Genomic DNA, 27,195 nt, shown 5'->3' with positions numbered 1-27,195 from the left:
CAGAGATTGGTCCACTTTGGGCCATCCTGAGACTGACACGTGTCATCATCTGATTGGACCACGTGGCGGGGTAAAATTACCCTAAACAAATAACAAGATTAGAAAAAAGACTAAATTACCCTTGTAGTGTACTTTGCTCGACCATTGGAGCTCTTACTTGAGAGAACTAAGCCGCCCAAGCACAACGGCCTGCAACAATATTGATGAGTTCATTTATGGCACTCGTAGGGTAGTCTTTTAGGATGTTTTCACCTTATTTTTCATGGTTTTCTTTTATCATTTTGGTCTTTTCTTCTTTAGTTTCTCTATTTCTTCTTTCCTCGTGTTTTACTTCCCTTTTTATGGTTTTCCTCATGTTTCCCTTTTATATTGCTCTTTTTCTATTCTATTTTCTCTCTTTGGTTACTTTTGTAGGTGCTTAAGGAGTTGGCTTTGCAAAGGAATCAAGAAGAGAAAAAAGGGCTAAGCAAAAGAGATTCAAGCCCCTTGGAGAGGGCTCAGAGAGGGCGCTCTGCATCTATTCATTACCGCGAGCGCGGGTCCTGAGGGCCGCGGGCTCGGATAAAGTGCATCAAGTTGATGATTTTTGGCAGGAATTCTCCGCGCCTTAGCCGCGGTCCAGTTGGAGAGACCGCGGCCCCATTGTCATCACTTAGAATAGTGCATCTGCCGCGCCCTTATCCGTAGGCGTGGGTTTTTTCGTCGCGGGCGCGGGTCTTGCTTAGATTGCCCGCGGAGTTAGTTATGGGCTCCGTACCCATTTCTCCTCGCCCGTGGGATATTCTTGGAGAGGGCGTCTGATGAGTGGCATTTATGCCACTCTTTTATCCTTTTTCTCTAAGGATTTTCCCCTCATTTGCGCTTGTTTGGCCCTTTTTCTAAGCATTTTTACTTAGTTTTGCTTCCTCTTTCCTTTTCTCCCTTATCTTCCCTTCTCTTAGTCTTCTCGCTTTGTTTTTATTTTGATTTCCATGCTCTGGTTTTGTAGGTATCATGTGCCGAAAGAAAGAGGATATCAAGAAGTCGAGCTATCTGTTGTGCGCGGGGTACTGTGCGGCTTCTGTGCGGGCGCACATGTGAGGCTGTGTGGGCGCGCAGCCATGTCAGAACCCGCACAGCCAGATTGAAGAAACAGAGCAAAACCAGAGAGTTTGCGCGACTTGTGTGCTGGCGCACACACCGATGCGCGGGCGCGTAGGACTAATGTGTAGGCGCGCTCATTTTCTCCGTACCCACAAAGTTGGGCCGCGCACTACGCTGAGAGAGCGCACAAACATTGTGTGCGGGCGCGCAGCTCATCTGTGCGGGCGCGCACGGCTGGGTTTACGATTTATTTGCGCCTTGTTGTCCAAGTCTCTTTCTTTAGGGTGGAGCCACACATATATAGACGGGACTCTTTGTAATAGAAAGACACTTAGTACTAATTCCATAGAACATTAACCTAATGACAGAGAAAAGAGATTGTTATTTAAGCTTCCTTTATTGTATTCAACTTTGCTCAAGCTTTAATCTTCCACCAATCAAGCAAGTATCCAAGTTTTAATCTTTCTTCAATCCTTTCTTTAGTAATCTCTTCTCCTTTCCTTTAATATTATTTATTTGTTTCATTGTTACTTATTTTTGTCTATCTTATTAGTTTATCTAGTTATTATTGATTTCATATATTTCAATCATGTTTTGTTTTGAGTTTCTTGTGTTTATTTCTAGTTTTGATATTATGTTTAATCTCCCTTCTCTAGGCTAAACTCTTAGCTAGGGAAAGGGGGTGGAAGATATGTATTGAATGATGGATGAATGATGATAGTTGGATTGATTACATGCCTTAAATTGATGAAAGACATGATTTTTAATGGCTTGAGATTATTGTTGCACTTTATTTGATTGCCTCCTAGTTTAAATGCATGAAAATGATTTGAACTAGATTAAAATCACCTCTATTTTAATGATTGCATGAGAATGAGTTGTTAAAATGGAGTTTCATGTATTGTGCTTCTTTATTCTCTTGATTTTCTTGTGCCTAATAGGATGCATGAGAATGATCCTAATTAGTATTGAATTCTTTTATTGATTTGCCTAGACTATTGCATGAGAATGAATTGTTTAGGTAGAATCTTGTGTTCTTTGGCATGTTCACCATGATAACTATCATTGTTCCCCTCTTTCTAATGCATGTTTGAAACCCCCGAACCCCTAGCGTTATTTTCTATTGATTTTAATCATCATTTTCTTGCTTACTTGTAGTTTTAGTGTTCTACTTAACAAAGCCAACAAAACAATCCTCTTTTCACTCTTGCATTAGTGATATTTGATGTTGAATTAGCGTGCTTCCCTAGTGGATCGACCCTTTACTTGCCACTAACTAGTTTAGTGTAGGTTTAGGCTTTATAAATTGTTAATTTGATTAGGGGAGTAGTTTAACGACCTATCCTATCCCGATCAGCGTCGCCGATCAGTTTTTCTTCTTTCCTATAAATACTCTTGTAAATCCTTTTGAAGGCTTATTTTCAGATAATATTTCATTTGCTTAGTTTTTAGAGAGAGAAACTAGAGAGAAGTTAGAGAGAAACTAGAGATTGTAATTCTTGGATTTGATTTGTATTACAACATTGCTTCTTCAATCAAGTTTGGATTTCTTCTTCATATCAATGAAAGTTTGTGAGATTTCTTTCCTTTGAATTTACTTCAATTACAATTTTCTTTAATGCTTGAATGTTTGGGTTGGATTTTTATTTAGTTTTGATAATTTGTTGATTGTTTGATTTTCCTTTTGATTTAGCTTAAAATGAATATGTTTGTGATTGAATTTGTTTCCTCTTTCAATTTCACCATGATTAGTAAGTAGATTAGTTAATAGGGAGAAGGGAAAGCATGCTTGATTGATGATTTTTGCTAGTTGATGATCATTGATTGATTGAGTTGTTGCAATTAAATTGGTTGACATAGTTATGCATGTGATTAATTAGACTAGGAGTGATCAACCTATAAGATTAATCTAGATTGCATTGCAAATTTCAATGACAAGAACCCTTGATTTGAGAATTGCTTTAATTGAATGAATTTGATTTTGATTCTCCTTGTTAGCCATTTGTAGTGAACCCTACCTTGGTTTATAGGAGATAACCTTTGAATTCCTTTGATTGCAACTATTGTTTGTCCCTTGCAATGTTTGAATCAATTGAGTGATCTATCAATTAGCATAATCGTTGAGCTTGCATGTGGAACATATATCCCTAGTGTTTAGCATATTAATTGAATTCTTTGATTTGACTATCTTCTTGTTACTCTAGTTACCAACCTCAACCATTGATATTCTTTGATTTAGCTTGACAATAAACTAAAACATAGCTCCTCTTCATTCCTTTGGGTTTGACCCTTGACTTACCGCATACTTGTATAAGGTTTGTTAAGTGTTTATAAATTTAGTTTGACTAAGGGAGAATTAGGTGACAACCTAGTTTTTCCTCTTGCCAAAATGGCGCCGTTTCCGGGGAGTGACATTGGTGCTTTGTTATAGTTGTTGAGTCTATTTCATTCTAAAAAAAACAAATATATTTTCCTCTTTAAGGCTACACTTGTAGCCGTGCTACTAATCATTTCTTTTGTGTTGTATGCATAGAGCACGTGGTCATTCACTATTGCCATTTGATCTGGAGATTGAAAATACTATTACAAGATTAAGGGTTGCTAGGAGATCTTTGAGCTCTAGCATTTCAAGTGAGGAAGAACCGCAACAAGAGGAACAAGCAAGAATGGGAGAGAATCTGAGAGTGGCATTGAAAGAATTGGGGCTTCCCGGAGCATATAGATTTGAGAGTGGAATTGCTCCACCTACAACACCGGCAAATGATTTTGAAATTAGGCCAGCTATGATGACTTAGATAGAGAGGCGACAATTTACTGGAGCCAAGCATGAGAGCCTACTAAATCTTCTCAAGGAATTTGAAAAATATTGCAATACTATCAAGGTGAACGGAGTTTCCTAAGAATTCATCCGCCTCAAGCTCTTTCCCTTTTCTCTCATTGAGCGTGCTTTGGAATGGCTAGACAAGGAGGTTAAGCCAAATTCTCTAACGACATGGGACGAGGTTACAAAAGAATTTTTAACCTGTTTCCATCCACAAAAGAAAACGGCGAAGGCAAGTGCTTTGATTCAAGGCTTCAAACAAAATCCAAGTGAGAGCCTCTATAAAGCGTGGGAGAGATATAAGGAGTATCAAAGGGAGTGTCCTCACCACAGAATTCCAACCTATCAAATTATTCAAATTTTCTATAGAGGCCTAAGTCCCCAAGGCAAGTCATGCCTTGATGGGGGAGCCGGAGGTCCAATCATGAATAGGACGGAAGAAGAAGTGGTAGACATCATTGAGGATGTTGTGAGGTACTATATACATTGGCAAGATGGTGAGAGAGAATCAACTAGAAAGAGTAGCTCTTCTTTGTACTCGATTGATCATTTGAATGCAATCAACAATCTCTCCTCACAAATGAAAAACTTGGGGAAGGAAGTGATAGCAATCAAGGAAAAATTGGAGAGTTCTTCTTTCCAAGCTCCAAGTTTCCCTTCCAATTTAAGGGGAGAGGTACTCCTTCTAACTCTTATCCCCCTCCTTCTTCTAATAACATGCCTAGTGGTTGTTTGTTTTGTGATGTGTGTGGTTCATATGATCATGATTCTAGTAATTGCCCCTCATGCTTTTCCGGATGGTAATTATGATTTTGATAACAATGAGAGTGAACATGTGAACTATGTGTCAAACAATAATAATGTGAAAAGGTTTGATAACCAAAGGGGTCAATGGAATAGGAATTATCAATACTAAGGGAATTTTGACAACTATAACTAAGGTGGTGGTCATAGGAACCAAGGGAACCAAGGTTCTCGAGGTAACTATAATAATCAAGGTTATAGTGGCCAAAATCAAAACAAAAATTATGGTAATCAAAACCAAGGTTATGGAAATCATAATCAAGGTGGTGGTAACCATAATCAAGGTTATGGTCAAAATCAAAATAGGGGTAATTGGAACAATCAAGGGAGAGGCTGACAGGGTAAAGTCGTATCCCCTAATCTAAAATAATTACCTAAATCACTAACTAAGGTAGATAGGGAAGTAGGGTCGATCTCCACAGGGAAACAAGTCTTTTTATTCCTAATTAATTATTATAATCTAAATTATTTAAGTAACCAATATTTATAATTGAGAAGAAACTAAACTATTAAGGTTGAGAATAGGAATAAAACAATATATAAAAGGATCTAGGGCATAGGTTCACCAATAAATAATACTCCAGGGTAAAACATAGTAATCAATCATTGACATGGCATAAATAACATGATTAACGGGCTCTCGCAATTTATTAATCAACATAGATCTAACAGGCTCTCGCAATTTACTAGATCTAAGTACTTATTGAAAATAGCCTTTAATATCAAATTAACATCTGCTTGATTCATCAATTTAATATTGCTATACTTTTACAAGCCGCAATTGTAAAACATTAAAACAATCCAATAAGAAATTATCATGCAATACCAATAATCAATAATAGTCAATCATTAATGCATCAATTAACCAGATTGTAAAGGGCTCTCGCTACTTATTACAATCACACAATTAAATTATCGGTATTAAATCTCATCTCTCGAATCTTGACTTAACCATTTATAAATTAACTTGCCTATTGAAAGTAGACCTAAACATTAATTCTCATCTCTCGATTCTTGAATCATCATTGTCAAACTTATGCATAAAAGATAGGCCTAATCTAGTCACAGAGCATTAAATCAATCAATAGGAAATTAAACTAGCATTGATAATCAACAACAATAATTTACCCCTTCATATTATTTATTAGATCCCCATAAACCCTAGAAATTAAACTACTCACACATATTAAAAACTAAACTAATCAAAGTAATAAAATAAATCATGATGAAAGGAATAAAATAAATAAGATCAAAGGAAGAGAAATCGTTACCAAAAAAATATGGAATTAATGAAAGAATTAAGAACAAAAGTTTAGAGAGAGAAAACTAAGTAGAGAGAGAAAGTCTAAAGGAAAGAGATAAGTCCCATTAATCTTCCTTAAAAAACGTACTTAAAAACTAACTAAAACAACTCCTAATTAGAAACTAATTGCTCGTCAAAAGAGCCTTTCCAGAAACACGCGCCCGATCGGGCTAGAGGCCGCCCGATCGGGCGCGCCTTTTTTCTCGCACTGCTCTTCTCACTGCACCGCCCGATCGTGCTAAGCCTCGCACGATCGGGCGCGCCTTGGCTTGCTGCGCATCTTGCCCTTGCATGCATCTGCCCGATCGGGCATATTCTTGCCCGATCGGGCCCGGTCTTCTTCTTCGAGTCTTGGACTTCGATTGGGCTAGATTTCTCGGCCCAATCCGGATCTCCTCTTCGGGTCTTGAATACTCGGTCCAAACCTCGGTATTCCAAATACCGAGCCCTTAATCACCGGCTCGATGGCTCTAGCCGACCTTGGGCTTCAACGACGGTCGTGCTCCTCCAATGCTCGTAGTTGCTTTATAAAAATCCCGGGAAAAATGCTCCAAAGGTGCAATTCCCTGCAAAACTCAACCAAAACTACGAAAACACTAGAAAACACATATTAGTAATAAAAGTGGCCCTAAAGAGCCAAAAACACTACTAATTATGACCGAGGGACGGGGGTAAAATACTATATAAAATAGACATATCAAACTCCCCCAAGCCAAACCTTTGCTTTTCCCTAAGCAAAGAGCTCATCAATGAACATATAAAACATGCCTCACCCCAATATAAAATCAAGCTCAAACGATTCAAGGTAAATCAAACAAACATGCTTCAACATCAATCAATCTTATTCATCTAATCACCCTTCCTCCCCAACAATTGTCAAATAGAGCAAACCACAAGCGCATATAGAATTCAAGACTAGTGCTCACACACTCGACTCTCATTTATGTGGCGAGTAAAATATGTACTCGATCTCTCTCCAACCAACCCCTTTATGTGAACAATGCCCTCCCAAACTCACACTCTCGTGTGTATAAAAACATTGAACGCTCATCCTACTAGTCAACTCGAAATATGCCAAGTCATAACTTGCATTGATAAACAACACTTTCACAATTACATAACTTCTATGCACAAGGTCGGAAGGTCTTTTAAGCTTGTAATGTAAGGCTAGGGTAAAGGTAGGATAAATTTGGGATCATGTGAGAGAAAGCTATGCTAAAAGGGAGCCAAATCCTAATAAACCCATGATAAAAAAAATAATGATCATACACATCTCCAACATAACCAACTCCAAACAACAATCCACCAAATATACTCCAAATGATATAAACAATCCCAACACTTACAATTTCACTCATAAAAGTATGACAATATGGAACAAGAGTGAATAGCAAACCTTGAACTCATAACTTGAAATATTTACATTGAAACTCAACCCTTTTTTTTCTTTTCTTTTGATTAACCTTCACTTAGAACATTTGAACATCAAACATTTTATTCTTTTTTTTTCCTTAGAAGTTCACTTTCTTTTCTCAAATTTCTCATTTTTTTTTCTCTTTTTTTTTTTTTTTTTAACTTCTTTTTTTCCATCACACTTTTATTTTTCTCAAATATATACAACTTTCAAACTCATAAAAACAAAAATATGATCAAGAACAAATTACTTCTCAAAACCCACCCAAATTTTGCAAATAGTGTGCACACTACAAACTCCCTCACCTCACTCACTAATAGCTCCCCCAAGCCAAGCTTGGGACTAGTAACCAATGGGGCAATTAAGGCTTGTAATGTGGCTATAAACAATAAAAGGGCACAAGCAACAACATGGGTAGCAAGAAGGGAACAAATGTATCGAAATACTCTGAAGGCTACCTAAAAGAATGAACGCCTTCGTCCTCCTCATGTGCATAATAAAAAGTCATGAAACACTACTCATAGTTGCAAATCAATACTCAAATTCATTGACATACCAGGAATTATGGAACTATCACACATTTCCTAACCAAATCAACTAGTCAAGCACTATATTCACAAGTAGTTGGACAAAATTGACGCATGTTAAGGAATCCAAACAATCAAACTTAAAATCATGACCAACAAATCCACAATATTCATCCTCAAATACCAAGAATCAAAACAAATTTTCTCAAGTATGGGGCACAGGGAAGCATGATTTACAATTCATTGGAACGTATTTTTGAATTTTTTATTTTTTCAAATTTTTTTGTATTTTTGTATATAAAGAAAGCAATAAAAACTACACTAGGAAAGCAAGAAATCTAACCTAGAAAGCAAGAAAATCTATACTATGAAAGCAAATAAAGAGAGAAAAGGAAGAGAATTTTCAAGTGAAAGAACACCCCCCCAAGCCAAATCAAGCAATGCCCTCATTGACTTGGGAGAGGAGCCTACTCCTCATCCTCATCCATCCTGGTATAGCCCCCACCATGGCTAGAACCGGCTCCTCCATGGCTAGAGCCACCACCACCATACCCCGAACCACCCGCAAAATAGTTAGGGTCTACATTCCCCCCAAGCCCACCAAAAGGAGCATCGGTCCCATATCCGTGGACCGATGAATAGTCCACATAGGTACCGTAGGCACTTGGGTCCGTGTATCCCCCTTGGGGGTATTGGAACCAATCGGGGACAAGTGATTCAGGGGGAATAGCCCCCCGACGGGCATAATCATCATACATGGGGTATAAACCCCGCCATAAGTTCCTCTCCACAACCCCAACCCTAGCATCTAGGGCTCCTACCCTAGTGTCCAAATTCCTAACCATACCCTCCATCCTCCCTTGCCCACTCTCTATCCGATCCAATTGGCTTCTAAAAGCCGAAAAGTCATATGGGGCGTTAGGGTCGATGTTGTAGTTGGTTGAGGAAGTGGGAATGTTATGTGTGTAGTGTTGGGGTGATGGTTGGTGGAAATGTTGGGGTGGTGAGAGAGGTGCTCGGTGGTGTGCTTGGGCCTCCCCTTGGTATCCTAATTCAAAGGTATAAGAGGGAAGACCCTTCCCAAATTTGGTCAAGGCCAGGTTAGGCAAGGTGAAAGCGTTGTCTTTCCTACCCGACTCCCTATGAATCACCCACCAAGTCTCACCCCCTATCACATTTATCCAATTAAGGCCTCCTAAGTAGGGTGCGTCCATTAAGGTTGGTCCGGCTACCTTACCATCATCGCTAGGGGTCCAACTAAGGTATTTGACCGCAATGTGGGTTACTAACCCACCAAAGTAAATTGGGACCCTAGGCCTAATCTAGTCACAGAGCATTAAATCAATCAATAGGAAATTAAACTAGCATTGATAATCAACAACAATAATTCACCCCTTCATATTATTTATTATATCCCCATAAACCCTAGAAATTAAACTACTCACACATATTAAAAACTAAACTAATCAAAGTAATAAAATAAATCATGATGAAAGGAATAAAATAAATAAGATCAAAAGAAGAGAAATCGTTAACAAAAAAATCTGGAATTAATGAAAGAATTAAGAACAAAAGTTTAGAGAGAGAAAACTAAGTAGAGAGAGAAAGTCTAAAGGAAAGAGATAAGTCCCATTAATCGTCCTCAAAAACGTACTTAAAAACTAACTAAAACAACTCCTAATTAGAAACTAATTGCTCGTCAAAAGAGCCTTTCCAGAAACACGCGCCCAATCGGGCTAGAGGCCGCCCGATCGGGCGCGCCTTTTTTCTCGCACTGCTCTTCTCACTGCACCGCCCGATCGTGCTAAGCCTCGCACGATCGGGCGCGCCTTGGCTTGCTGCGCATCTTGCCCTTGCATGCATCTGCCCGATCGGGCATATTCTTGCCCGATCGGGCCCGGTCTTCTTCTTCGAGTCTTGGACTTCGATTGGGCTAGATTTCTCGGCCCAATCCGGATCTCCTCTTCGGGTCTTGAATACTTTGTCCAAACCTCGGTATTCCAAATACCGAGCCCTTAATCACCGGCTCGATGGCTCTAGCCGGCCTTGGGCTTCAACGACGGTCGTGCTCCTCCAATGCTCGTAGTTGCTTCATAAAAATCCCGGGAAAAATGCTCCAAAGGTGCAATTCCCTGCAAAACTCAACCAAAACTACGAAAACACTAGAAAACACATATTAGTAATAAAAGTGGCCCTAAAGAGCCAAAAACACTACTAATTATGACCAAGGGACGGGGGTAAAATACTATATAAAATAGACATATCAGAGGCAATTTTCAATCCTCAAGTTGATAATTCCTATTCACAATCCTCTTCTTCTAGGACTAATTTGGAGAAAATCACTGAAAATCAAACAAAGTTGTTGGACACTTACATCGCTGTAAGTGACAAGAAATTTAATGAGATGATGACTCATAATAAGATGCTTGAAAACCAAATTTCTCAACTAGCCAATGCTTTGAAAGGCCATGCTAGTCCTTCTTCTTTACCTTCCCAAAGCTTAGATCCCAAGAGACCCGTCAATGCTATTGTTACAAGGAGTGATAAGGTTCTTGAGGCGAGTTTGCCTAGGAAGAGTGGAACTAAGGAGGTCCCTAAGGAGGTGCATCTTTGAGTGAGGTTGTGACTGAGACACCTAGAGAGGTGAGAGTGGAGAAAGAAATTGTGAAACCCAATCTTCCATATCCAAAAAAATTCATGAGACATAAAATGGATGAACAATTTGGTAGATTTATTGACATGCTTAAGCAACATCACCTTTCTCTACCTTTTACCGAAGTTGTTACCCAAATGCCCAACTATGCAAAATTCCTCAAAGACATTTTGAGTGGTAGGAGGACTTGTGATGTGGTGGAGACGGTCAACTTGAACAGAATTGTAGTGCAATTATAAAGAACAAGATGCCACCCAAGTTGAAAGATCCTGGAAACTTTTGTATCCCTTGTGCCATAAAAAAGATGCAAATCGATAATGCCTTATGTGACTTGGGAGCTAGTTTTAGCTTAACGCCATATTCGGTTTATCAAAGACTTGAGTTAGGGGAACTTATGCCTTCCAAAATTACTTTGAAATTCGCCGATAGGTCAATTAAGATTCCTAAGGGGAAGGTGGAGGATTTTCCTTTTAGGGTAGAGAAGTTTGTAATTCCGGTAGATTTTGTGGTTCTTGAAATGGATGAAGATGCTACCATTCCTATTATTCTTGGTAGACCTTTTCTTGCTACCTCGGGTGCCATGATTGATGTAAAGAGTGCAAAAATTTCACTCAAGGTAGGAGAAGAGTGACGAGGGGTGGAACTAGGTCGTTGAAACTAATCCTCCCTCGGTCAAACTAAATTTATAAACACTTAACAAACCTATATACTAGTATAGAGGTAAGTCAAGGGTCGAACCCAAAGGAACGGTAATGTTCAAGCGCTCTCAGTTATGCGCCTAAGATAGGTCGAAGTCTAAGGATTAAAAAGGTAAACACTAACCAACTAACAAAATGAAGAACTAAACAAATCAAGCATTAGGAACGGGGATCAACAAGTAATCATGACAATTGAAGTAACTCGGGAACAATATGCAAATCAATGGTTGCGAAGACTAATGGCAAGCTCAATCAATAGAGTCAACAAGCTATCTCCTAGAGGTCAAACTAGAGCCAACTACGAGAGACTCTAACTAGAAGCATCACTAATCAAGCTCAATCGACAATTGCAATTCCGAAATCAATGGTATGTATCCTTAGAAACTACAATGCATCTAGCATAATTCTCAAGGCCTAATTGAATTAAAAACATGCCAAATTCCATTAATCACTTTAATCTCAAGAATGAATTAACACAAACCCCAAATTAAGCACAATCAATCAATCATACAAGTTTCACCCTTTCCCTAGCCAAACAACTACTCTAACATCGTCATCAAATCAACTAACAACTAAAGAAATCTAGAATTAACAATATATAAAGAACAACTACACTAATCAACAATCAAACATCAAAGTCAAACCAAACAATATGAAATCAAACAAAGCAATAAAATGAGATAGAGTTAAGAATGCTCATTGATAATAGAGAAGATCTCCAACACTATTGTCACAATTAAATCTTCAATCTCTCAATCGCCATTGAAATTCCTTACTTTTTCTCTATAAAATCTACTCCTAAACTAACCCTAAAACTAGAGAGAGGAGCTCTCAACTAAGCTAATAAAAATGATCAAAAATGTGAAAGGAAGCTTATTCTAAACTTGCCCCAAAAATCGGGTTTACAAATGTATTTATAGAGGCGTGAAAACAAAAACCAAGCAAACAAATACCTAAGAAGGCGCGCCCGCGTTGCAGGGGAGGCGCACATGTGCAGCAGGGGTGGCGCGCCCGCGCCAAGGGATTGCGCTCCCGCGCAAGCTGGCGACGCACCCGCACCCGCGCCCGTGCCTTGCGCGCCCGCGCATCTCTGGGTTTCTCCAACTTTCTCGCGGCTTCGTGCGTTCGCTAAGGTCTTCGAATGAATGCACAATCATGATGATGATGAACACTAAGTGAGGCAGTCCCAAAAGCACATTATTGTGGGTTCAACACCCCATATTCATGACAGCACGACTTGAAAGCGCAAGAGCTAGAACTTGGAGAATCCACTTCCTTGCATCTTAAGCTTTCCAATTGCCATGAACTTGCTCCAAAAGCATCTCCCACCTTAGTAATTCACCAATATCAAGACCCGAAACTCGTACAATACCTAGAACCACGAAAATAGAGCAACTAATGGAGAAAACACTAGAAAAACCATATAAATGCACAAAAGCTACAAAATAAGATAGGAAAGGTAAAACCAAGACCAAATGCATAAAATTAAGCATTTTTTAAGCATGAAAGCCATGAAAATAAGAAGAAAACAACCAAAATGCTCATCAAATGGGTGCCATTTATGACACCCATCAAATATCCCTAAGCTTACGTTTTGCTCATCCTCAAACAAAACAAAACCAAGGGAGAAATGATGAGATTATTTAAACAAAAAAAAATAGAAGTGAAGAGACAAGAATATATACTAACTCACTTTCGTAAGAATCACGGTCAATTTTAGCAACTAAAGACAAGCCATTTAAACCCCTAGATCACCCTAGAGGACGAGTGATGCTCTCGTAATGGTTTCCTTAGAGATTAACCAATAACTCTCATAATAATACAAACAAGGCAAAGCATGAAAAAGAAACCAAAATACAAGAAAAGCAAACAAATGTTCATGAAAGGACTTTTCCAAATGTACAAGCACAAATGAATGTAAATCTTTCTCAACAAGTAAGGGAGTGCACGTTTCAAGATACCCAAGGTTGATTGAACCATAAATATGCTAAGAATAGGAACTAGAGAATCGCAATCCACTTTCATCCCAAACAGTCTTACCGCGTTCTCTGTACTAGTCTCATATCTTCCCCTAGTGAGCATCTCAAAAAATCCATGAAGGAACCGGAAAAAGAGATAATTTTGGGCGACTCGACATCTTGACAAAGCATCCCCTTTCCTTTGGCTTTAACTGATAATGCCCTCCCCCGATTTATGACTCAACCTCTAGGTCGAAAGGTCTTTCCCAATGGTTGTAACGTAAGGGAAAAAAGGGCGATGGTAGGCTTAAAATTTTAAAAATTGGCGGTATTCCTAATTAGTGAAGCAAAGGGTGATAAAAAACAAGCAATCGCCAAACAAAAACAAACTAACTCCCCCATGCTTATTCAAAGCCATAACAACGGTCATATATACAAAAAGCGTAAACGCTTCTCCCCCAAGTTTAAAGGAAGCATTATCCTCAATGCTTGAAAAGGGGAAAAGAATCACATCAAAGTATTTTTGTTTTTTTTTTTCTTATATTCACTTTTTTTTTGTATTTTCATTTCTTTCAAAGAAATTGTCCATGCCTCTTTAGCTTAGGGCGGCTTTTACAATTTTGCATTTACTATGTCCTTGCTTCTTTTGACTTTGGACAGCTTTTTCCATCATTCATTTGCCATTATTCACAATATATACAAAAGACAAGCTTGCTTACAAATAGAGTCAATATCCAACCTTATATACCACAAACTCCAAATACATGACCATTTGCTTCACAAAAATCAAAAATGGAACAAAAAGAAACAAAAGGCTCAAAGTTCTAAAGATGTGACTTGAAAAAGAAGGGAAAAGGCTCAAATGGTTAGCAAGAAGGAAAATGTAAACCCAATGAACGAAAAAGAAAGAAAATTAACCTAGAAAAGAAAAATTATCTTCCGAAAAGATGCCTTTGTCATCCCTATATGGTTCGGTCTCGTGTTTAAGAATTATGAGTCAAGTTTCTAGATTAGGTCCGCAATAGTCAAGGACCAATGCTGCTCAAGCAAATATATGTTGAAGGCTTAGAAAAAAATGAACCTCACATGGATGCAGCAAAAACTCATTATTGGTGTCAATTCGACTATAGGAAGCAACAACCAACATGCCACAAACAAGTAGAATCCGGTTTCATGGTCCCACTACTTCTAACCAACTACCTTAGCATGCTTTATCTTAGAATCAACCAAGCGTACTCTCAAACCGTACACACCATTACCATTTAAGAAGAAAAGCATTCAAATATACAAAACCAAAAGTATTATGTCCAAAACAAGAACAAAACAAAACACATTGCAAATTTGCCTTAATAGAAACAAAAATATTTTTCGGATTTTTCAAAAAAAAGAACATGGAAAAGCATATACAAAGGTGCATAGCATATATGAATCAATATCTAACCAAACATGATTGAATACCCTCCCCCAAGCTTGAATGAGACAACATGTCCAATCATAAATCAAATCATCCATGGGAGGGGAAAACAAGGAGATCAATCCAATCAAACCAACATATGCCCAACAAGTCATCATCCACTTGAGAAAGAGTAAGGAAGGATATTACCGGATATTAGGTAGGTGTAAATACCCGCAAATGACCCAATTAAGCCTTTCAAAGCTAATTTCCTCAAGAATTTAACCTTGCCTTCCATATGCTAGCAAAAATAGGAGTCAACCTTCCTTGATTCTTGATCCAAATCAAAGCACCAAAGTATATCAAATCATGTACCTAGCAAAAGGAACACAAACATTTTCATGAGATAAAATCTATTCTAAAAGCAAATGAAAATCTTATCTAAAGCATGGGTTACATCCTGAGAAAGGCTTGCTTAAGGTCCAACCTTGACCGCTCTAGTAAAATAATAATTCAATGCACCCAAGAGCATGTCCAATGCACTACTAATCATTTCATAAGATAAACGGTAGGCAATTGACGGGATAAGAACATGCAGCATGATTGTTGCACGCAAGTGAGAAGGATTAAAAGAAAAAAGTAGAAGAAGGATTAAAAGGAAAAACAAGAAAATAAGAAGAAGAAGGGGGTATAAAAGAATGGAAAGGAAAAAAAAAAGGCAAATCCTCCCCACTAAAATATTTTTGGGTGGCAACATCAACCTTTTCCTCAACAGTAGATGAATGAGGGACATTATGATCATCATAGACAAGGGGGTCCTCCATAAGCTCTTTGAGATAGGAAGGGAGAAAAATAGGCCAAGAAGGGATGTGGTCAAACCTTTGAGAAAAAGGGGTATGAGAAATAGGCAAAGGGGTAGCTACTCTCTCAACACAAGGTTTCACATCTTCAACGAGAGCATGAAAATCAATCATAGAGTCCTCAAATGAAGATCTCTCACAATCTACATCTCCCTCAAGCTCAAATACTCCAAGGGAATCACCCTCATCCTTCTTTGCACCACAATAAAAACACCTTTCCTTCAACTATCTCAAAACCTAAGTCCTCAAAACCGTGCATGAGTGGAGGTAGAGTCATCGTAAACTCATCTAAATCCCAATAAGTGTTCTCGATGAAGTCATGCAAGAATCTATAAATCATCATATGACTCTCACAAAACAAATGGGACATTACCTCAAAAGAGTCTATGTATTCATATATTGAAGGCTCACAAACATACACTTGAGGCTCATCAAGATGGGAAAGAGGGTTAGGATTTTCATATTCAACCCTCTCTTCATTCTCAACTCCTTCACCATCACTCATACGCTCATCGATAGGATCCCCACACGCTCTTGGTTTCTCAAAGTCATCATCATTATCCTCAATACACATAATTCATTTTCAACCTCTCCTTTTCTTTTCAATTCTTCATTAAAAAGATCCTCACCCTCTCTAATCATCTCCAATTGGCTCCTTAAAGTTTCCATCAATTGTCTTTCTAAGGGCCTAAGATTAGGATTCATCTCTAACTCCCTCAAAGATCCATTAATTTTGATATAGGGGACTAGAGACTCATCATAAGAGTTTGGAGAATGAAAAGGCAAATAGGGTTGACCAATAGTTAAAGAAGAGTCACAACCAAAGATAGGACCATGCACATTAAAATCACGACCATTTTCATTAAATAGGGGAGAGGGGCACAATCTAACATATGAGATTTGTTAACTTGAGAATGCACATCATTATTATGAACAAAAGAGGAAATAGAATCAAAATCATTTGTTCTAGGTTCAACTATGGGATCATGTGACATATCATGGGAAATCATGCTAGCATTAGAAAAATTAATACATTGCACATCAAAATTAGAAACATGATTACCCCTATTATGAAAATCCAAAGCAAACAAAACATAAAAATCCCAAGCATCATCAATTGACAATGCTCTAAATCTACCATTATGCATGCATTCAATTTCATTGCTAGTTTTTTCATTCAAACCAAAATAACAAATCTTACCAGCCTCCCAAAGACTACAACAATTATAGTCAAGAAATCCCTTTAGTCTATTGAAATATTCACAAAAAGGCTCATCATCATATTGAGAAAATGAGAGACATGCCATTTTTTACAAAGCAAACAAAAATCAAATAAAAGAAAAGTATATACAAACACCTAGACTCAAGCAATAAAAAATACTCAAACATAGACACCATTCCCCTGCAACGGTGCCATTTTTTACGAGGGGTGGAACTAGGTCGTTAAAACTAATCCTCCCTCGGTCAAACTAAATATATAAACACTTAACAAACCTATATACTAGTATAGAGGCAAGTTAAGGGTTGAAACCCAAAGGAACGATAATGTTCAAACGCTCTCAATTATGCGCCTAAGCTAGGTCGAAGTCTAAGGATTAATAAGGTAAACACTAACCAACTAACAAATTGAATAACCAAACAAATAAAGCACTAGGAACGGGGATCAACAAGTAATCATGACAATTAAAGCAACTCGGGAACAATATGTAAATCAATGGTTGCAAAGACTAATGACAAGCTCAATCAATAGAGTCAATAAGCTATCTCCTAGAGGTCAAACTAGCGCCAACTACGAGAGACTTTAGCTAGGAGCATCACTAATCAAGCTCAATCGACAATTGAAATTCCTAAATCAATGGTTCGTATCATTAGAAACTACAATGCAATCTAGCATAATTCTCAAGGCCTAATCAAATTACACACATGCAAACTTTCATTAATCAATTTAATCTCAACAATGAATCAACACAATCCCAAAATTAAGCACAATCAATCAATCATACAAGTTTCACCCTATCCCTAGCCAAAAAACTACTCTAACAACATCAACAAATCAACTAACAACTAAAGAAATCAAGAACCAACAATATATAAAGAACAACTACACTAATCAACAATCAAACATCAAAATAAAACCAAACAAATATGAAATCAAACAAAGCAATAAAATGAGATTGAGTTAAGAATGCTCATTGATAATAGAGATGATATGCAAACCAATTGTCACCATTAAATCTTCAATCTCTCAATCACCATTGAAACTCCTTACTTTCTCTCTCTAAAATCTACTCCTAAACTAACCCTAAAACTAGAGAGAGAAGCTCTCAACTTAGCTAAGAAAAATGATCAAACTGTGAAAGGAAGCTTATTCTAAACTTTCCCCCAAAATCGGGTGTACAAAGGTATTTATAGAGGCGCGAAAACAAAAATCGAGCAAACAAATACCCATGAAAGCGCGACCGCGTTATAGAGGAGGTGCGCCCGTGCTGCAGGGGTGGCGCGCCTGCGCCAAGTAGTTGCGCACCAGCGCATGCTGGTGGCGCTCCCGCGCCCGCGCATATTTGGGTTTCTCCAACTTTCTCGTGGCTTCATGCGTTCGCTAAAGTCTTTGAAAGAACGCACAATCATGATGATGATGAACACTAAGTGAGGCAGTCTTAAAAGCACATGATTGTGGGTTCAACACCCCATATTCATGAGACCGCGGCTTGAAAGTGCAAGAGCTAGAACTGGGAGAATCCACTTCCTTGCATCTTGAACTTTCTAATTGTCATGAGCTTGCTCCAAAAGCATCTCCCACCTTAGTAATTCACCAATATTAAGACCCGAACCTCGTACAATACCTACAACCACGAAAATAGAGCAAATAAAGGAGAAAACACTAGAAAAACCATAGAAATGCACAAAAGCTAAGAAATAAGATAGGAAAGGTAAAACCAAGACCAAATGCAAAAAAGTAAGCATTTATTAAGCATGAAAGCCATGAAAAGAAGAAGAAAACAACCTAAATGCTCATCAAATGTGTGCCATTTATGACACCCATCAAATACCCCCAAGCTTACCTTTTGCTCATCCTCGAGCAAAACAAAACCAAGGGAGAAATGATGAGCTTATTTAAACAAACAAAAAGAAGATAAGAGACAAGAATATACACTAACTCACTATCGTAGGAATCACGGTCAATTTTAGCAACTAAAGACAAGCCATTTAAAATCCTAGATCGCCCTAGAGGACGAGTGATGCTCTCGTAAATGTTTCCTAAGAAATTAACCTATAACTCTCATAATTATACAAACAAGGCAAAGCATGAAAAAGAAACCAAAATACAAGAAAAGCAAACAAATGTTCATGAAAGGTCTTTTCCAAATGTACAAGCACAAATGAATGCAAATCTTTCTAAACAAGTAAGGGAGTGCATGTCTCAAGATACCCGAGGTTGATTGAAACATAAATATGCTATGCATAGGAACTAGAGAAACACAATCCACTTTCATCCCAAACGGTCTTACAGAGTTCTCCCTACTAGTCTCATATCTTTCCCTAGTGAGCATCTCAAAAGTTCAACGAAGGAACCAGAAAAAGAGATAATTTTGGGCTACTCGACGTCTTGACAATGCATCCCCTTTCCTTTGGCTTTAACTCATAATGCCCTCCCCCGATATATGACTCAACCTCTAGGTCGAAAGGTCTTTCCCAATGGTTGTAACATAAGGGCAAAAAGGGTAAGGGTAGGCTGAAAATTTTAAAATTTGGCGGTATTCCTAATTAGTGAAGCAAAGGGTGATAAAATATTCTCCTCATAACCAAGCAATCGCCAAACAAAAACAAACTAACTCCCCCATGCTTTTTCAAAGCTATAACCACAATCATATATACAAAAAGCGTAAACGCTTCTCCCCCAAGTTTAAAGGAAGCATTGTTCTCAATGCTTGAAAAGGGGAAAAGAATCACATCAAAATATTTTTGTTTTTTTTTTCTTATATTCACTTTTTTTTGTATTTTCATTTCTTTCAAAGAAATTGTCCATGCCTCTTTAACTTAGGGCGGCTTTTACAATTTTGCATTTACTATGTCCTTGCTTCTTTTGACTTTGGACAGCTTTTTCCATCATTCATTTGCCATTATTCACAATATATACAAAAGACAAGCTTGCTTACAAATAGAGCCAATATCCAACCTTATATACCACAAACTCCAAATACATGACCATTTGCTTCACAAAAATAAAAAATGGAACAAAAGAAACAAAAGGCTCAAAGTTCTAAAGATGTGACTTGAAAAAGAAGGGAAAAGGCTCAAATGGTTAGCAAGAACGCAAATGCAAACCCAATGAATAAAAAAGAAAGAAAATTAACCTAGAAAAGAAAAATTAACACCCCGAAAAGATGCCTTTGTCATCCCTTGATGGTTCTGTCTCGTGTTTGAGAATTATGAGTCAAGATTCTAGATTAGGTCCGCAATAGTCAAGGATCCATGACACTCATGCAAATATATGTTGAAGGCTCGAAAAATAATGAACCTCACATGGATGTAGCAAAAACTCACTATTGGTGTCAATTTTACTATAGGAAGCAACTACTAACAAGCCACAAACAAGTAGAATCCGGTTTCATGGTCTCATTAGTTCTAACCAACTACCTTAGCATGCTTTATCCTAGAATCAACCAAACGTACTCTCAAACCGTGCACACCGTTACCATTTAAGAAGAAAAGCATTCAACTATACAAGTCCAAAAGTATTATGTCAAAAAAAAAAAAAAAAAAAAAAGAACTAAACAAAACACATTGCAAATTTGCCTTAATAGAAACAAAAATCTTTTTGGGATTTTTCAAAACAAAGAACCTGGAAAAGCATATACAAAGGTGCATAGAATATATGAATCAATACCCCACCAAACATGATAGAATACCCTCCCCCAAGCTTCAATGAGACAACATGCTTAAACATAAATCAAATCATCCATCGGAGTTAAAACAAGGAGATCAATCCGATCAAACCAACATATGTCCAACAAGTCATCATCCACTTGAGAAAGGGCAAGGAAGGATATTACCGGATATTAGGTGGGTGTAAATACCCGCAAATGACTCAATTAAACCTTTTAAAGCTAATTTCCTCAAGAATTTAACCTTGCCTTCCATATGCTAGCAAAAATAGGAGTCAACTTTCCTTGATTCTTGATCCAAATCGAAGCACCAAAGTATATCAAGTCTTGTACCTAGAAAAAGGAACACAAACATTTCCATGAGAGAAAATCTATTCTAAAAAGCAAATGAAAATCTAATCTAAAGCACGGGTTACTTCGCGAAAAAGGCTTGCTAACGAGTGGAAAACTAGGTCGTTATCTAATCTTCCCTCATCAAACTAAATTTATAAACACTTAACAAACCTAAATACGAGTATAGAGTCAAATCAAGGGTCGAACCTAAAGGAACGGTAATGTTCAAGCACTTTCAATTTTGCGCCTAAGCTAGGTCGAAGACGAAGGTAAGAGAGAATACTAACAACTAACAAAACAAGTAACCAAGGAAATAAAACACTAGGAATGGGAATCAACAAGTAATCATGTCAATTGCAACAACTTGGGAAGAGCATGCCAATAAAAGGTTGTGAAGACTAATGATAAGAGCAATCAATTGGAATCAAAGAGCTATCTCCTAATTGTTAAGCTAGGGTTCACTATGAATAACAAACTAAGAGAATCACAATCAAAACCAATCGATATTGCAATTCCTAAATCAATTGTTCGTGTCATTAGCAATTACAATGCAATCTAGCATAATTCTCAAGGCTTAATTGAATTACACACATGCAAACCTTCACTAATCACTTTAATCTCAACAATCAATCAACACAATTCCCAAACTAATCACAATTAATCAATCATACAAGTTTCACCCAATTCCTAGCCAACAACTACTCAAATATCATCACCTATCAACAATCAACTAAGGAAATCATGAATTCACAAAATATGGAGAACAACTACACTAACCAAGCATCAAACATCCAAATCAATTCAAACAAACATGAAATTGAATAAAGGCAATAAAGAGGAGAGAGAGTGAGAAAGCTTCATTGATTAATAATGGAGATCTTCAATACAACTGTCTTCTTGAATCTTCAACCTCTCAAATAACCATTGAAATTCCTCACTTTCTTTCTGTAAAATCTACTCCTAACACTAAACCTAGATCTAGAGAGAGAAGCTCTCAACTAAGCTAAGAAATATGTGGTCTAATTCTAATTCTAATTCTCTCTAACCCAAAAATGGGTATTTATAATTACAAGGTTAAAAGAAAATAAAAGAGTAAAGAAAATAAAAGAAAGGAAGAAGAAATGAAAAAGAAATAAAAATAAATAATAAAATAAAAGTAAAGAAAATAAAATGGGAAAAGAAATGAAATTAAAAGAAGTTTAATATTCCCTACAAAAAAAAAAAAAAAAATAAAATAAAATAAAATATTCCACTACCAATGTTCAGTGGATTCGGTGCTTTCATTTAATTGGGAAATATTCCCCTGCTTTGCACATCAACACCCACCATCACAAATTCGATCATCAAGCAGCTCCATACTTCGCTGCACTTAATTTGGGAAATTATCCCATGCTTCTCACTCCACCAAATCATGCGCATCACAACCCCTTTTATCATCAAATTAATCAAGCAATTGGAAGTGCGAAAGGTGGTGGTTGCTGCGGAGCTATTGGTGCTGGCTGGAGCGGCTATTGCGGTGGATAAAGGTGGCGGAGCAGGGACTGATTCAAACGGCCGGAGGGCGGCGCGAAGGTGGTAGTTATTGCGGGTTGAAGTGGCAAAATTTGGGTTGTTATTACGGCTGGTGTTGCGCATTATTTGGTGAGTGTGGTGGCTGGTTGCGGCTGCTAGTGGTGGCTGATTATAGCTGGATATTGGTGGTTATTGCGGGTGGTTGTAGGCTGATTTGTGGTGAAAATCTAGTGTTAAAATGTGGGAGCAGGGGAAGTGCGAACAGGGGAGCTACGTTGGAGCAGTGCACGACGGCCGAGCCCGCGGGTTTGGGGCCGCGCCCGCGGTGAGCCCGCGTCCAGACCGCGGTGAGTTCCTGGTCGATTTTGTTATTTTAGTGCAATCGAGCTCGCGCCCGCGGCTTTAAGACCCGCGTCTGCTGCTATCATGGTTGCTTGCTTGGTGATGGGACTTGTTGGCTTGAAATCATTGCAACACTTTATTGATTTTGAATCTAAGACCTCGAAACATCAAGTTTGAACATTGAAACTCCGAATATGACAATTTGAATCGTGTTTTGTCCCGAGCAATCACCTACACAAACAATAAAAAAAAAGACAAATAAAATAAAATATATAAAATGGAAATAAATAAAGTAAAAATAAAAGAAATAAAACTAAAACCATGAATGAAGGACTAAAATCATGAAAAACTAATCAAAACTAATCAAAACCCAAAATGAGTTATTAAAATGGAAAACCAAGGAAAACTAAGAAAATTATATAAAAATATAGAAAGAAAATATAAAAAAAGAACTTAAATCTTATTTTTTTTAAGCGCCATAAATGACCCTCATCACTTGCTTAAGGTCCAAGCTTGACCGCTCTAGTAAAATATTAATTCAACGCACGTAAGAGCTTGTCAAATGCACGACTAATCATTTCATAAGATAAACGGTAGGCAATTGACGGGATAAAAACATGCAACAAGATTGTTGCACGCAAGTGAGAAGGTAGATGCCAAAAGAAATAAGAAGAAGGATCAAAAGGAAAAACAAGAAAATAAGAAGAAGAAGAGGGAATAAAAGAATGGAAAGAAAAAGAAAAAGGCAAATCCTCCTCACTAAAATATTATAGGGTGGCAACATCACCCTTTTCCTCAACAATAGACGAATGAGGGATATTATGATCATCATAGACAAGGGGGTCCTCCATAGGCTCTTAGAGATATGAAGGGAGAAAAATAGGGCAAGAAGGGATGTGGTCAAACCTTTGAGAAAAATGGGTATGAGAAATAGGCAAATGGGTAGCTACTCCCTCAACACAAGGCCTCACATCTCCAATGAGAGCATGAAAATCAATCATAGAGTCCTCAAATGAAGATCTCTCACAACCAACATCTCCATCAAGCTCAAAAACTCCAAGAGAATCACCCTCATCCTTCTTTGCACTACAATAAAACACCTTTCCTTCAACTATCTCAAAACCTAAGTCCTCAAAACCGTGCATGAGTGGAGGTAGAGTCATCGTAAACTCATCTAAATCCCAATAAGTTTTCTCGATGAAGTCATGCAAGAATCTATAAATCATCATATGACTCTCACAAAACAAATGGGACATTACCTTAAAAGAGTCTATGTTTTCATAGATTGAAGGCTCACAAACATACACTTGAGGCTCATCAAGATGGGAACGAGGGTTAGGATTTTCAAATTCAACTCTCTCTTCATTCTCAACTCCTTCACCATCACTCATATGCTCACCAATGGGATCCTCACACTCTCTTGGTTGCTAAAAATCATCATCATTATCATCAACACATACAATTCATTTTCCAACTCTCCTTTTCTTTTCAATTCTTCATTAAAAAGATCCTCACCCTCTCTAATCATCTCCAATTGGCTCCTTAAAGTTTCCATCATTTGTCTCTCTAAGGGCCTAAGATTTAGATTCATCTCTAACTCCCTCAAAGATTCATCAATTTGGCTATAGGGGACTAGAGACTCGTCATAAGAGTTTGGAGAATGAAAAGGCAAAGAAGGTTGACCAATAGTTACAGAAGAGTCACAATTAAGGATAGGACCATGCACATTAAAATCATGAGCATTTTCATTAAATAGGGGAGAGGGGCACAATCAAACATATGAGATTTGTTAACAAGAGAATGCACATCATTATCATGAACAAAAGAGGAAATAGAATCGAAAGCATTTGTTCTAGGTTCAACTATGGGATCATGTGACATACCACTACAAGAAAATAACCTTTTCGCAGCGATTATTTTAACCTTTAGTATCGATTGTAATTGCAACAAAAAGCTTTCCCAACGAATGGTCATTCGATACAATATCCCACATTGCCTTAGCCTTTAGTAGTGGTTTTCAATATCGCTGGGGTTGGCCTCAATAATCGATACGAAAAACTACATCCAATCGTGGTGATTATTGTAGCGATTACAATCGCTATAAATGTTCAACTCATTTTCTTCAAAAAAAAAAAAACATGCGTATGATCTTTACAAGATTCGAACATGCAACCTCAAACTCTTATATTAAATGTTTCACCAATAAGTTATGATATATTTTATGTATTCTTTGTCAAACAATATTTATATATCTAGTGCTGAAAAGGCTTTTCGTATCGATTTTTAGGATTTAGTGGCGATTGTAAATGATACGATTTCTCAAAATTATATAAATGTGTAAAAATAGTATGGATATATATTAATATGTTTTCCGTATCGATTTTATATGGGAAAACCATGGCGATTGTAAAAATGATACGACATCCTTAATTATTTCACAAACATACTTTCATATTGTAGCGAATGTACAATCGCTACAAAATAATCGCTATGAAAAGAGATTTTTCTTGTAGTGTACCATGGGAAATCATGCTAGCATTAGAAGAATTAACACATTGCACATCAAAATTAGAAACAAAATTACCCCTATTATGAACATCCCAAGCAAACCAAACATAAAAATCCCAAGCATCATCAATTGACAATGCTCTAAATCTACCATTATGCATGCATTCAACTTCATTCCTAGTTTGTTCATTCAAACCAAAATAACAAATCTCACAAACCTCCCAAAGACTACAACAATTATAGTCAAGAAATCCCTTTAGTCTATTGAAATATTCACATAAAGGCTCATCATCATATTGAAGAAATGAGAGACATGCCATTTTTTCCAAAGCAAACAAAAATCAAATAAAAGAAAAGTATATACAAAGACCTAGACTCAAGCAATAAAAAACACTCAAACATAGACACCGTTCCCCGGCAACGGCGCCATTTTTTACGAGGGGTGGAACTACGTCGTTAAAACTAATCCTCCCTCGATTAAACTAAATTTATAAACACTTAACAACCCTATATACTAGTATAGAGGCAAGTAAAGGGTCGAACCCAAAGGAACATTAATGTTCAAGCGCTCTCAATTACGCGCCTAAGCTAGTTCGAAGTTTAAGGACTATAAAGGTAAACACTATCCAACTAACAAAATGAAGTACCAAACAAATAAAGCACTACGAATGGGGATCAACAAGTAATCATGACAATTGAAGCAAATTGGGAACAATATGCAAATCAATGGTTGCGAAGACTAATGGCAAGCTCAATCAATAGAGTCAACAAGCTATCTCCTAGAGGTCAAACTAGCGCCAACTACGAGAGACTCTAACTAGGAGCATCACTAATCAAGCTCAATCGACAATTGTAATTCCTAAATTAATAGTCCGTATTATTAGAAACAACAATGCAATCTAGCATAATTCTCAAGGACTAATCGAATTACACACATGCAAACTTTCATTAATCAATTTAATCTCAACAATGAATCAACACAATCCCAAAATTAAGCACAATCAATCAATCATACAAGTTTCACCCTATCCCTAGCCAAAAAACTACTCTAACAACATCAACAAATCAACTAACAACTAAAGAAATCAAGAATCAACAATATATAAAGAACAAATACACTAATCAACAATCAAACATCAAAATCAAACCAAACAAATATGAAATCAAACAAAGCAATAAAATGAGATAGAGTTAAGAATGCTCATTGATAATAGAAAAGATCTCCAACACAATTGTCACCATTGAATCTTCAATCTCTAAATCGCCATTGAAATTTCTTACTTTCTCTCTCTAAAATCTACTCATAAACTAACCCTAAAACTAGAGAGAGAAGCTCTCAACTAAGCAAAGAAAAATGATCAAAAATGTGAAATGAAGCTTATTTTAAACTGGCCCCAAAAAATCCAGTTTACAAAGGTATTTATAGAGGCGCGAAAACAAAAACCGAGCAAACAAATACTGAGGAAGGCGCGCCCGCGCTGCAGGGGTGGCGCGCCCGCGCATCTCTGGGTTTCTCCTACTTTCTCACGGCTTCGTGCGTTCGCTAAGGTCTTCGAATTGACTCACAATCATGATGATGATGAACACTAAGTGAGGCAGTCCTAAAAGCACATGATTGTGGGTTCAACGCCCCATATTCATGACAGCACGGCTTGAAAGCGCAAGAGCTAGAACTTGGAGAATCCACTTCCTTGCATCTTGAGCTTTCCAATTGCCATGAGCTTGCTCCAAAAGCATATCCCACCTTAGTAATTCACCAATATCAAGACCTAAACCTCGTACAATACCTACAACCACGAAAATAGAGCAAATAAAGGAGAAAACACTAGAAAAACCATAGAAATGCATAAAAGCTACAAAATAAGAGAGGAAAGGTAAAACCAAGACCAAATGCATAAAACTAGAGGTCGTTCAACCAATGCTTGCTCATCGAATGCTCATTCTCTTCCCCGATTGAACCGGGAGGTACACCTATTCTTTCCCCGTATCCTACTCCTACTACTTTTTATATGTCAACCATTCATGCCAAGCTTGATTCTATTGCTAACGTGTTGTACTCCATGCCTTCTATGCAACACCCTTATTTTGGTTATGACTATC

The 27,195-nt window shown here is 37.5% G+C and overlaps 1 non-coding gene across 1 annotated transcript; it reads right to left on the bottom strand.

Moving 5' to 3' along the window:
* Positions 1–4,134: 4,134 nt before the first annotated feature.
* Positions 4,135–4,240, bottom strand: LOC145633535 (small nucleolar RNA R71). Its single transcript, XR_014112854.1, has one exon. It is a non-coding gene; the product is annotated as a small nucleolar RNA R71 (small nucleolar RNA).
* Positions 4,241–27,195: the final 22,955 nt, after the last annotated feature.

This window comes from Chenopodium album, chromosome 5, assembly GCF_948465745.1.
Source record: "Chenopodium album chromosome 5, dcCheAlbu1.1, whole genome shotgun sequence".
In the NCBI taxonomy this organism is placed as follows: Eukaryota; Viridiplantae; Streptophyta; class Magnoliopsida; order Caryophyllales; family Amaranthaceae; genus Chenopodium; species Chenopodium album.
Note: the sequence above shows the minus strand (reverse complement) of the source record. Positions and strands in the feature narration are given on the sequence as shown.